Here is an 11,881-nt window from a genome sequence, read left to right on the forward strand (position 1 = left end):
GTGGTCTATCAGTTAAATAGGTGAGGAAAGAAAATGCTTTTGGAGAAAGGAAAGGAGGCCAGAAAGTATAATGAAGCCAGATCAGATCACCAAGACACAATCTTCTGTATAATATCTATTACTTACATCTTTAGGTTTACCTTACATTACAAAGTACTGACATATAATCAGGGACTTCTTTCATATACCCACAGGGTCTGCTAGTTTACTAACATTATGTTTATGACCTTATTTCTATATTACAATGTCTTTTTGTCAAAACACTATTTTTTTTCAAAATCATTAATATTTTTACTGTTTTTTCACCATTTGCAAGTGTACTATCAGATCTGTATAATTTTGCATGTTGGCAGGAATTCTCAATTTTATTTGAATTTATTTATTTTTTAAAGGTTTTATTTATTTATTTGACAGAGACAGAGATAGCGAGAGCAGGAACACAAGCAGGGGGAGTGGGAGAGGGAGAACAAGCTTCCCGCCGAGCAGGGAGCCCGATGCAGGACTCGATCCCAGGACCCTGGGATCATGACCAGGGTCAAGCCAGATGCTTAGGACTGAGCCACCCTGGCGCCCCAGGAATTCTCAGTTTTAATAAACCACTCCAAATTCTTTGAAAAACACCATCAAGAGAAATGTGATCACATAATTATCTTCATGATGATAACTTCATTCTTTCTTTTAGGATAAACCACTGCATACTATTTTCTTTTCCCTATTTTGCCTTATATTTTTGCACAGGCTTTCAGGTAATCCAATATTCATAAGTTTCAGAACCCATGCATTTGGAAAATAAAGCTTTGCATAAAGTGTCTGTATTGTTTGTGTATAATGATGCTAAATAACATAATTTGCTATGTGCATTGCAAAAACATCTTTTATCTGAAATCTTCATAATAATCTTGGGCTGGAAAAGGAGAAAAAGGAAAGAAAAAGGGGCTAAAACTTACTGAAAACCAGGTGCTATGCACAGGTGTTCCATGGTTTTATGTGTTTTAGATTTTTTATCCATCAAGAGCTCTATTTGAATGTTTTAATATATGGACCCTGCCTGGTACATACCAGTTATTAAATAAATGTGAGATTCCTTGCTCTTTCTTGGATTGAAAGATTTATTTATTCTTTCTTTCTTACATATTGGGGGAAAAATCCCAATATATCTTTACACCATTTAAAATTATTCACATTTGTGGAGTGCCTGGGTGGCTCAGTCGGTTAAGCCTCCCACTTTTGATTTTGGTTCAGGTCATGATCTCAGGGTGGTGAGATCCAGCTCCACATCGGGCTCCCGCTGGACAGAAGTCAGCTTCTCTCCTTCTCCCTCTCCCTTTCCCTCTGTCTCTCCCACACTTGCTCAGGTTGGCTCTCTCTCTCAAAATAAATAAATAAATAAAACTAACTAACTAAATAAAATTATTTACATTGGAGTTCAGAGGCCCAGAGTCCCAACGTTTCCCACCGCAGTCCCTCAGTTGCCCACCTGCTCTTTCCTTTCAACATGGCAGAGGCCGCTATGTCCTTCACCAAGGACTTCCTGGTGGGTGGAGTGGTGGCAGTAGTGCCCAGAGAGTGGGTCAAGCTGCTGCTGCTGCAGGTGCAGCATGCCATCAAGCAAATCACAAGGGCATTATGGACTGGTTTGTATATCCAAGGGGCAAGGGGGCCTGTCCTTCTGGGGTGGCAAGGTGGCCAATGTCGTCAGATCCTTCCCCACCCAAGCTCACAACTTTGCCTTCAAAAGATAAATACAAGTAGATCTTCCTGGGAGGTGTGGACAAGAGAACCCAGTTTTGGCACTGGGTTTTGCAGGGAATCTGACATCAGGTGATGCCTGTGGAGCCACATCCTTCTGTTTTGTGAATCCTCTTGATTTTGCAGCTGATACGGACAAAGCTGGAGCTGAAAGGGAATTCAGAGGCCCTGGTGACTGGTTAAGATCTACAAACCTGATGGCATTAAGGGGCCTGTACCAAGGCTTTAATGTGTGCAGGGTACTATCATCTACTGAGCTGCCCACTTCGGTATCTATGACACTACAAAGAGAATGCTTTCAATCCCAAGAATGCTCACATCTTCATCAGCTGGATGACTGCACAACCCATCACAGTGGTTGCTGGGTTGACTTCCTATTCATTTGACGCTGTTTGTTGCCCTATGATGATGCAGTCTGTCAGCAAAGGAACTGACATCATGTACACAGACACGCTTGACCGCTGAAGGAAGCCTGCTTGTGATGAAGAAGCAAAAGTTTTTCAAGGTGCATGGTCCAGTGTTCTCAGAGGCATGGGTGGTGCTTTTATGCTTGTGTTGCATGATGAAATCAAGAAGTTCACATTAAGTTATTTCCTAGTTATTTATCCCCCTGTGAACAGGCACATTGTATTTTGTAACATACCTTGAGCATTCTTGACAGACTGTTGGCTGTTTTCATCAATGGCAACTATTCACTGGCTGAAAATGGGAAGCAGTAATATTCATCTGACCAGTTTTCTCTTAAAGCCGTTTCCATCATGATGGAAAACAATTATATTTTTTTATTTCAGTCACTCCTGATAAATAAATTTCAAGAAAAAAATCTGAAATATAAGGAAATAAGTAAATAAATGAAATTATTTACATTGGAAATATTTTTCAACCTCCCTCATTATTACTTTCTATAATTCTTTAGATTTGTTTTAAATTATTTTTCACTCTTACTTCTCCCATTGTTTAATTAATGCATTCATTCTGGAATTATAGAGAAGCACAAGAATATATACATTAATTTAAACTAGGTGGCTTCCTTTCACTTTTAACTTTCCAATAATGTTGAATAGAGTGGTGGTGTGATTTTTAGTGGCCTATTCCATCCATAAGTCATTTATCAGGCTTAAGAAACCATATTAATTCTGTAGCTCTTCCTGGAAAACTGTAATATCTACTCTATTTTCATTGAATTAATTTCATTAAAATTAACTCTACTTGCCTAAAGTCAGGAAAATTTTTAGCTGAATCTCAATACCTTTTCATCTTCTCTACCTCTGAGTTTTTAATAGGCTACTGAAATTGAATGTAATATATAAAGAAACTGTGAACTCCAAGATGAACACTATTGTTCGGGATTTATAAGGACTTCAATTTTAACACCATATTTGGCAAGTTTAACATAGGGTTAAATCAAAGGTGACTATTTTAAAAATATTTCCATTCTTTTATATTAAGCCTTACCCTTTACATGTTATATTCTGTACACTTGCCAATAACTTTAGAGGAATGCCAAGTACAACAAAGTGATTAATTTTTTTAAGAAAGGTAGTTATAGAATAAATAGTTTATATTTTAATAGGTAGAAAATTAAGCCTACAATAAAATTTTAAACAGTAATTTCTATAGTTTATGTAAACCTAATGTATTACCTAACATTCAAAATATAAGTACATGTCATAGCAAAAGTTCATATTACATTAAAATACTATAATTTCCCCCTTTTTTGATATGTAAAATATTTTTCTACATTTGCTTATTATTTACTAAATTCTAAAGCAAAATACATTTCTTGGACGTTCAGGTAGGAACCCTTTATTGTATTATTATTTAAATATATACACATAAAAGTAGAAATAAACTTTTAATGCTTATACCATTTACTGAACAACAAAACCAGTGTAGTTCTCAAAATAAAAGTGAGCAATACTATAAAACCAACAAATTTATAAACTATTTTATTGATGTGCCAAAATGAACACTACTAAAAATATACATATGGTAGTGACCTCTATGACATAGGTTCATTTAACCTGCTCATGCTTATATTTCTGTGTGTAAGATGCTGGATCAATTATTGCTCAATCTTTTTTGTTTATACTATGAAAAAAAAAAACACTCAATTTTTCCAAAGTGCCAAGATAATGTTCAGCCTTCACCAGCAGGAATTCCTCTGTGCAGTATAAAGTTGATAACTTTTCCACATTACTTCTTGATAATTTAAGTGGTATTCCTTGGCTAGTGATTAAAAACAAAAAGAACATACACACAAGGAAGAAAATGTTCAACAAAGATACAGATGATAAGGGCGACTGGGTGGCTCAGTGAGTTAAGTATCTGCCTTTGGCTCAGTTCATGATCCCAGTGTCCTGGGATCTAGGTCCGCATTGCTCAGACAACCTCCTCAGCGGGGAGCCTGCTTCTCCCTCTCCCTCTGCCCCTTCCTGCACATCATGCTCCCTCGTGATCACACAATCTTTCTCTCTCAAATAAATAAATAAAATCTTAAAAAAGAGATAGAGATGATAGATGATAGATAACTGTGAGAAGCACATATGCTTTTGATTAAAATTTTAGGAAATTAAAAATAATTATTCAAAAATCCCTGTGCTGCAGGACAACTTCTGTGGACTTCTAGGTGCCCATGAACCTTGAGAAACATTGCTACTTCTAACATTTGTTAACCATGATGAATCTTAGGTCAATATTTGTACTTAAAAGAAGGCAGAAAAAGAGGTATTGGAAACTTATAAATATTGAATAAAATTGTGGCCAAATAACATATACTCTAAATATATGTCACAAAAGTGTTCCTCATGGTGTTTGAAACTTGAGCGGATATATAAACACCCGAGTCAGAAAATTAACACTGATTAGAAAATCAACTCTTGAAATAAATTACCATAATAGAAATGTTTAAAGATATAACACTGAAACAAAAGAATATAGTAATCTGTGTGTGTGTGCGTGTGTGCGTGTGTGTGTGTTCGTGAGCATCTCTGCTCTATATTAGATTCACTCTCCTGTCTCTGTCATCCTTAATTTGTTGACTACATATCCTGAATTTTCTGACACAGTTCCAATTTTAAAAAATATGTTTCCAAACATGTCCCAGTTATATTTTTTGCTGTGGGATGTTTCAAATATCTTTTATCACAGCATCATTTTAACAAAAAATAAATAAATTTTGTTCTAACAAACAGTTTAAATGTCTATTCATTTTAGATAAACTATAACAAAAGATCTCTCTAAATTCTCAGGAAAAAATTAATCTAATAGTTTAAAAAATTGTTTCAGAATGTAAACCTTCCCTGGGGTTCAAACAATTCACCAAGGCCCTGAGTTGTGGACAGAGGACAGAAATGCAAAAGGCAAACAGCTGAGAAAAAGAAGGCATGTCTGCCCCAAGTGCTATCAAATAAATGAATTATCCTCTAAATCTTCCAGTATTTAAAATATACTGTTATTTTAAATACTAATACTAATCCTTAAATACCAAATTTGAATCAGTCACAATAACAAAGACTAAAAGTCACTTACGTCTAGCTATATTGCCAGGTTTTATGCAATCATTTATATACATTTATGCACACACACTGGTAGTTGATATTGCTATGTAAGTTAATTATATTAATAAATAAATATTTATATCTCGTCAATTAAAAATATTTCATATCATCGATATTCATAACAGACATATTCATAATAACAAATGACTAATCATAAATTATAAGGCTTTTCTTTAAAACAGATGTGTAGAAGGATATACTGAATTAAATTTTAGGTTATCGTTTGAAGGCAGATTTTTCTCTTATAATTTTTCTTACTTTCTGACTCCATAAAGTAAGATGAAGGAGATTCTATATCTGATGGAAGTCACTAAGAAAAATATTCAAAATATTGGTCAACTATGGACACTAGAAAAATCAGCAATACCTCTCTAAGCAACATTGTGGGCTATCCAGTGGGTACAGACGAATATGAGCTCTACCTAACATTGGACATATACAAATAGCGCTTCTATTGCCACGAAAATAGAGGACATTGAGAGATTATGCTAAGTAGGTCTCAAGCTGAAGTAAGAGAATAAAATTCATTAAGTACTTACACGGCGTGGCCACTGCCGGCCAAGAATTGATTAGACTAGCACAAAGAGTGGAACGTTCTAGCATAGGCCACACAGAGTGATGGTCAAGTACAAGGACTCCAATATTTAAGCCTGCTTTATCACACAGTAGTGAACTTGAACAAGTTACTCAATCTTTCTTCTTCCTCATAGACAAATTGGGGAAAATAAGTTCTTACCTAAGGAGTTGTTTGGAAGACTTAATTAATATATCTAAAAAAATACTCAGAACCGTACCTGACAGTTAATGCATGCTACATATTATTTCTGGTGACAAGGAATCATGATTCTATGAACTATGTTTGATAACTTTCCATTAATTATAGGCCTTGCATTGAGAAATAATCAACTTTTAAATGAAGTCTTTTTCTTAATGAGCCTTTTAATATGCAACCTGAATTTGATTTTAACATAGCTCAGAGTAAACTTACTTTGTAAATATAACTATATTATATTATTTTGCATAATGATTTTAAAGATGCATGCTAAATTAAGCTCTTAGATTATAAAAACAACAATCTTTACCATCGATATACTTACTGCCCACTTGTATCATAAAGATAACATATTCTACTTCATAACTCTTCTGAAATGTAATATCAGGGAATAAGCATTTAAGGTAAAACAATAAACCTGGTGTCATTGTCTTTGCTTGATGCTATAATTTACTATAAAATGTTTCTAAAGAAAAAGATTTAGGAAGTCTCCTCTATGGCTATTTATTCTTTATATGAAATTCCATGACTAGCTGTGGATAAGTTGCATTATATTTATTCTATATGCAATACAAGTTTTATGCTCTGAAAGTGCATAGTATTTCAGAAATGAAATCCGTACATATACCAGACTTTCGTTGACCTTGACTTCATTTTTTTTTTGAAGAAGAAGATAATCAACTGCATGTTTCTGAGAAGAGTTAATACAATGAGGCAGAAGCAGTACTATCCAGGAGGAATTAGATTCCAGATTATATTAATCACTGTCTACATCCTCTCAACTTTGTGACACAGAAATCAAGGACAAAAAAATTAAGGCCAAGGATTAAAACAGAAACACTGTGCCAAAAGTGGCAACATATATTTTCTGAAAACTGTTACTATAATTCATTTTAAATCAAACTGTGATTTAAACATGTTTCAACAATGGAGCATCTAACTCTTAAAAATGAGTTACTTTAGGAAGAAATTTTAGGCTACATGACCGTTATTTGCAATTAAGTTCCAAAACTAGCATGTTTTCTTAAAGAATATTCCTCTAAAACAAGTATATTTTGGGGCAAATTAATAAGGTTAAATAGAATTTTCTATTTATATTTGATTCTGCCAATATAACAAGCATGGGATATTTGCTATTGCATAATGTGTAATGGAAAACTTGAAGAAGCATCATTGTTATATTCAGCACCGGGATGCTCACTTTGTGACTTACAGGCATTTATCACTTTAACATTTGTTATCTTGTACTATATAAAAATTACAGAATAATTTTCATTGTTAACATGTAAGCAACCCCCCAAAATAATCTTTTCACAATTCCCAAAATATTATTCCCCAAACTCTTAGTATTACTTTTCCTAGGAGAACACATTTGAGAGTTAGTGGATCTGAATTTAGAAACAAACAAAAAAAATATCTTATACTGAGCACACCTCACACTTTTTCTCCATGGGGGACACTCACTCAAATTAAATATTTCTAGTGCTAATAATAAATATCTAAATATTCAAAGAACCCAAATTATCACTGATCTTAGTATGAAGGAAAATATAAATGTTTATCACTTAATGTAATATTCTATGCAAATAATAGTGGTTTTGGTTTTCCATGTTATATTCCATGTAGGTTTTTTTATTATTACTTTCCCGTGTTCTAAAAACTATGAGAGAAATTATATTGATCAAATTTCTTTTACCTCAGTACAAAACAAACCTAGAATCTTTAATGAATAATTAGAAATTTATTTCAAATATAGTACATTTCTACTGCATTAACCCTAATTTCATTTTATTTATTTATTTTTTAAAAAAGATTTTATTTATTTATTTGAGAGAGAGAGAGAATGAGAGACAGAGAGCACAAGAGGGAAGAGGGTCAGAGGGAGAAGCAGACTCCCTGCTGAGCAGGGAGCCCGATATGGGACTCAATCCCGGGACTCCAGGATCATGACCTGAGCCAAAGGCAGTGGCTTAACCAACTGAGCCACCCAAGCGCCCAACCCTAATTTCATTTTAGTTTTTAATTCTCTCCCTCTTTCTGTGTCTTCCATTCTTTCATTCTCTTTCAACTGCATTTTGTTACCAGGAGATTAGTATTCCTTCTCTGCTCTTGATTCTTAAAATAAAATGACAACTTTGAATCTTCAAAACCTTAATTATATAGGATTAGGAACTTAATTCTTGATATTATAGTCTCTGTCAGTGAAAATATAACATCTGTTATTATAACAGAAGTAATAAGTACAATAGAAAAAGGTATTTCTGAAACAAAAAAGTTTAAAACATTACCCCACTTTGCATGTTTTCTACTTCCTACAAGGAAACAGGAATATAAAACTTGAATCACAAAAGCACAGTTTGCTAGGTTTCAGTTAGTGTCTAGAGTAATAATAACTGATTGTCTTTTCCAAGGAGGTAACTTATGGAGGCTGAGAATTTTTTAAAACAATTTTTAAATAGCTGTAATTGTTTTCTTGGTTTAGAAATGCAGGAATTGCCATACTTGCACACAGAGACACACAGACACATATATAAACAACATGCCACAATAGTTTCTTATAAATAATAAAGCTGATTATTATTTTGTGTGTGTGCAGCTGGGAATATGGAGAAATAAGGATTCTAAAATCTAATGCAAATGCCTTATGTATAACTTACAAGCTTGTTACCCAGGTGACAGTGTCATCTATACTTGGTAAAGCAATTTAGATTCACTGTAATTTGTATAGCAATGTCAATTTATTTGTTTGATATTCAAATGTGATGCTATGCTCAACTTGAAATACTATTTTTATATTTTCCCATCAGCCATTTTTGGATGTGACTTCATATTCTTGTACATAAGATTTAATTCTCCATTATTTAGTTTTAAATGAATAATTCATGTAATTCAAAATTCTACTCACAAAAAGCATAACCATATATGCATATAACTGTTTATATAGTTACAAATATATTATATAGTTATATATATTTATAAAATATGAAAATAAAGGTTAAAAAATCATCCATTATCTTTGACATATAAAATATCTAAAAATAGCATCAACAATAAAATGATCCTCAATATATATAAACCCTGAATGCAATAACCTCTTTTTGCCCTTTTCCTTGCCTTTACAAGTTTGGAACATCTGGGGATTCAACTGAAGAGCTGGGAAAGCTTTGAAAAACTCTGTTCTTATTAACACCTGATTTTTGACCTTGAGGTTCTCATCTGTTCTCTTTATATGAATTCTGTAACATATCCAGAGTACATTTCTAATATAATACTGTCTTTGAAATATCCTAATAAAAATAATATCAGAAAATTAGTCTCTTAAAAATTAAATCACATGCTTCCAAGATTGCTAACACTGAAATAATGTAAGCCATTAAAATAATATGTTAAACGAGTTATGTTTCTTAGTTAATTCCTAGCAATGAAGTGTCAATTGTTTGTAAATTAGTCTAAGATAAGAAATTTATATGAGGATGAATATGTTCAAAAAACACATTCTAAAAAGAAAAAATAGGAATTTGATAAATTTGAAAAGCCTCTTTACCTAAGTGCTTAATCATTGATTTTGGTGGTATTTTCTTCCCCAAATAGCCAATCTCCCAAAATAAAAAAAACAAAACAAAATATGCAGTGATGTAAAAAAATGGTCAATTATGCTTTTTTAGATAAACTAAATCAGTTTTTATGTTTTTTAACTTTAGGAAAAAGCTCAAAAAATTGTTCAACTATGAATTCATCTTATTTCCTAATGGGATCACACGTTTTCTCTGTTTACTTCAATTTATTTAATTTACTGGTACATATATATATATATATATATATATATATGATATATATATATTTATTTATCAATTTGTTTAAATTTAATCTTAGTTCAACAAGAACAATCCCAATAAATTCCTTTCCTGATCTATCTTCTTCATTCACATCTGTTTGCTTACATAACATTGCGGTCTAAAAGTTCCTTGAGGACAAAATTCCAGTCTTAGTCACACTTGCATATTTAATGATTGACTCGTGAATGACTGAACACTAAGTAACTATTTACTATGACCTGCTCATACAAAATATATTTAAGCTGAGGTTCTTTGCCTTTTATACTCAGGCTGCTCTGACTAGTAGGTATTAAGAGGGATCATTAAGGGATGCCTGGGTAGCTCAGTCAGTTAAATGGCTGCCTTCAGCTCAGGTCATGATCCCAGTATCCTGGGATTGAGTCCCACATCGGGCTCCCTGCTCAACGGGGACCCTGCTTCTCCCTCTGCCTGCCACTCTCCTGCTTGTGCTCTGTCTCTCTCTCTGACAAATAAATAAATAAAATCTTAAAAAAAAAAAAGAGGGATCATTAATCGACCAGTGGTTGCCTGGATACACGTTGCACCCTGTCAAAAGCAGTATTTTTTAGACATGTTCCTTTTCAATTCCTCTGCTTTTAGCTGCTTTAGTTAAAACTGCTTAACTAAAAGCAAGCTTTTCAAATATTTATTTGAGTACAGGAGAAACCATATAATGTTCAAGAGTATCCCAGGATTCTTATAGATTCCAGTTTGAAGACAAAATTCTCAGCCAGATATTTTCTTTGATTTTGTAACTTCAACTCTTGCTATCATGAAAAGTTTCCCATTCCCAATTATCTATCTGTATGTGTTCCCTACAAAGTTTATCTTCCTAATAGAGGACAGGCATACCAAAATTAATTTTGAATATATTCATAGTTACTTCAAATTCTCCCCCCACCTCTCTCTTTTTTAAGATTTAAGTGTAGTTGATACACAATGTTACATTAATTTCAGGTATGTAATTTCATATACAGCATAATGACTCAATAACTTTATACAATATGCTATGCTCACCACAAGTGTAAGTACCATCTGTCACCGTGCAACACTATTACAATATCATTGACTATATTCTCTATACTGTAACTTTTCTTCCTGTGGCTTATTCATTTCAATAAGAAGCCTATATAAAAACTCTCTCTTGACATACAACTGGAACACTTGATCCAGTATTTCCAGAAACCTTACAAGGAGATAGACCTTTATCCTGATATACCTTCCTAAAATCTAGAACACTGTGTTACAAATTAAATTGTTTCAGCAATTTGGTAAATGTAAATTCTATTGTTTAAGTCTAGGTAATTGCTCTGCCATACATTAATAAAAACATGAATTTCTGTGTTGTGTTTGTTTTTGCTCATTTGTTTTTAAGCTTTCAGAGAATCAGGAGAACACATACATCACTTATCACCTAGGGCTGATAATTTCATTAGGACACCTGTGTTTTGATATTCAGATATAACTTTTAATGGTTATCAAGAACAAATGTGAAAATAAAGCTTCTGTTTACAATACCATTGTGAAGTAATATAAGTGTAATCTACTACATGTGTTAACAAAAAGAAAAAAAAGGAATTGGAAGTCTGGGAACAAATTTTAACTGTATCTAATTGGATTATGGGAGTAAAATATTTCCGGAAATAATTGACCAGTTCATGTGACTTCTGTACTTAAATCTTTCTTTATATAATAGTATCTTTTCCATGCTAGTAAAAACACAGATTTAATATTTCTTTGTTCATTTGTTTTGTTTCTCAGATTCAACATATGAGTGAAATCATAGGGTATTTATCTTTCTCTGACTAACTTATTTCACTTAACATTATACCCTGTAGATCCATCCATGTTGCTGCAAATGGCAGGATTTCATTCCTTTTTATGGCTGAGTAATATCCCATTATATATTTATTAGGTATTTATACACATATGTATGTATGTATAACATACATATAATATATATA

At 32.9% G+C, this 11,881-nt stretch overlaps 1 pseudogene; it reads left to right on the plus strand.

Annotated features, from left to right (window-relative positions):
- The first annotated feature begins 1,495 nt into the window (after positions 1–1,495).
- LOC114196639 (ADP/ATP translocase 2 pseudogene) lies at positions 1,496–2,397 on the plus strand (annotated as a pseudogene).
- Positions 2,398–11,881: the final 9,484 nt, after the last annotated feature.

Source organism: Eumetopias jubatus, unplaced genomic scaffold (genome assembly GCF_037043125.1).
Source record: "Eumetopias jubatus isolate StellerSeaLion01/CBP00866 unplaced genomic scaffold, mEumJub1_p1.0 scaffold_2, whole genome shotgun sequence".
In the NCBI taxonomy this organism is placed as follows: Eukaryota; Metazoa; Chordata; class Mammalia; order Carnivora; family Otariidae; genus Eumetopias; species Eumetopias jubatus.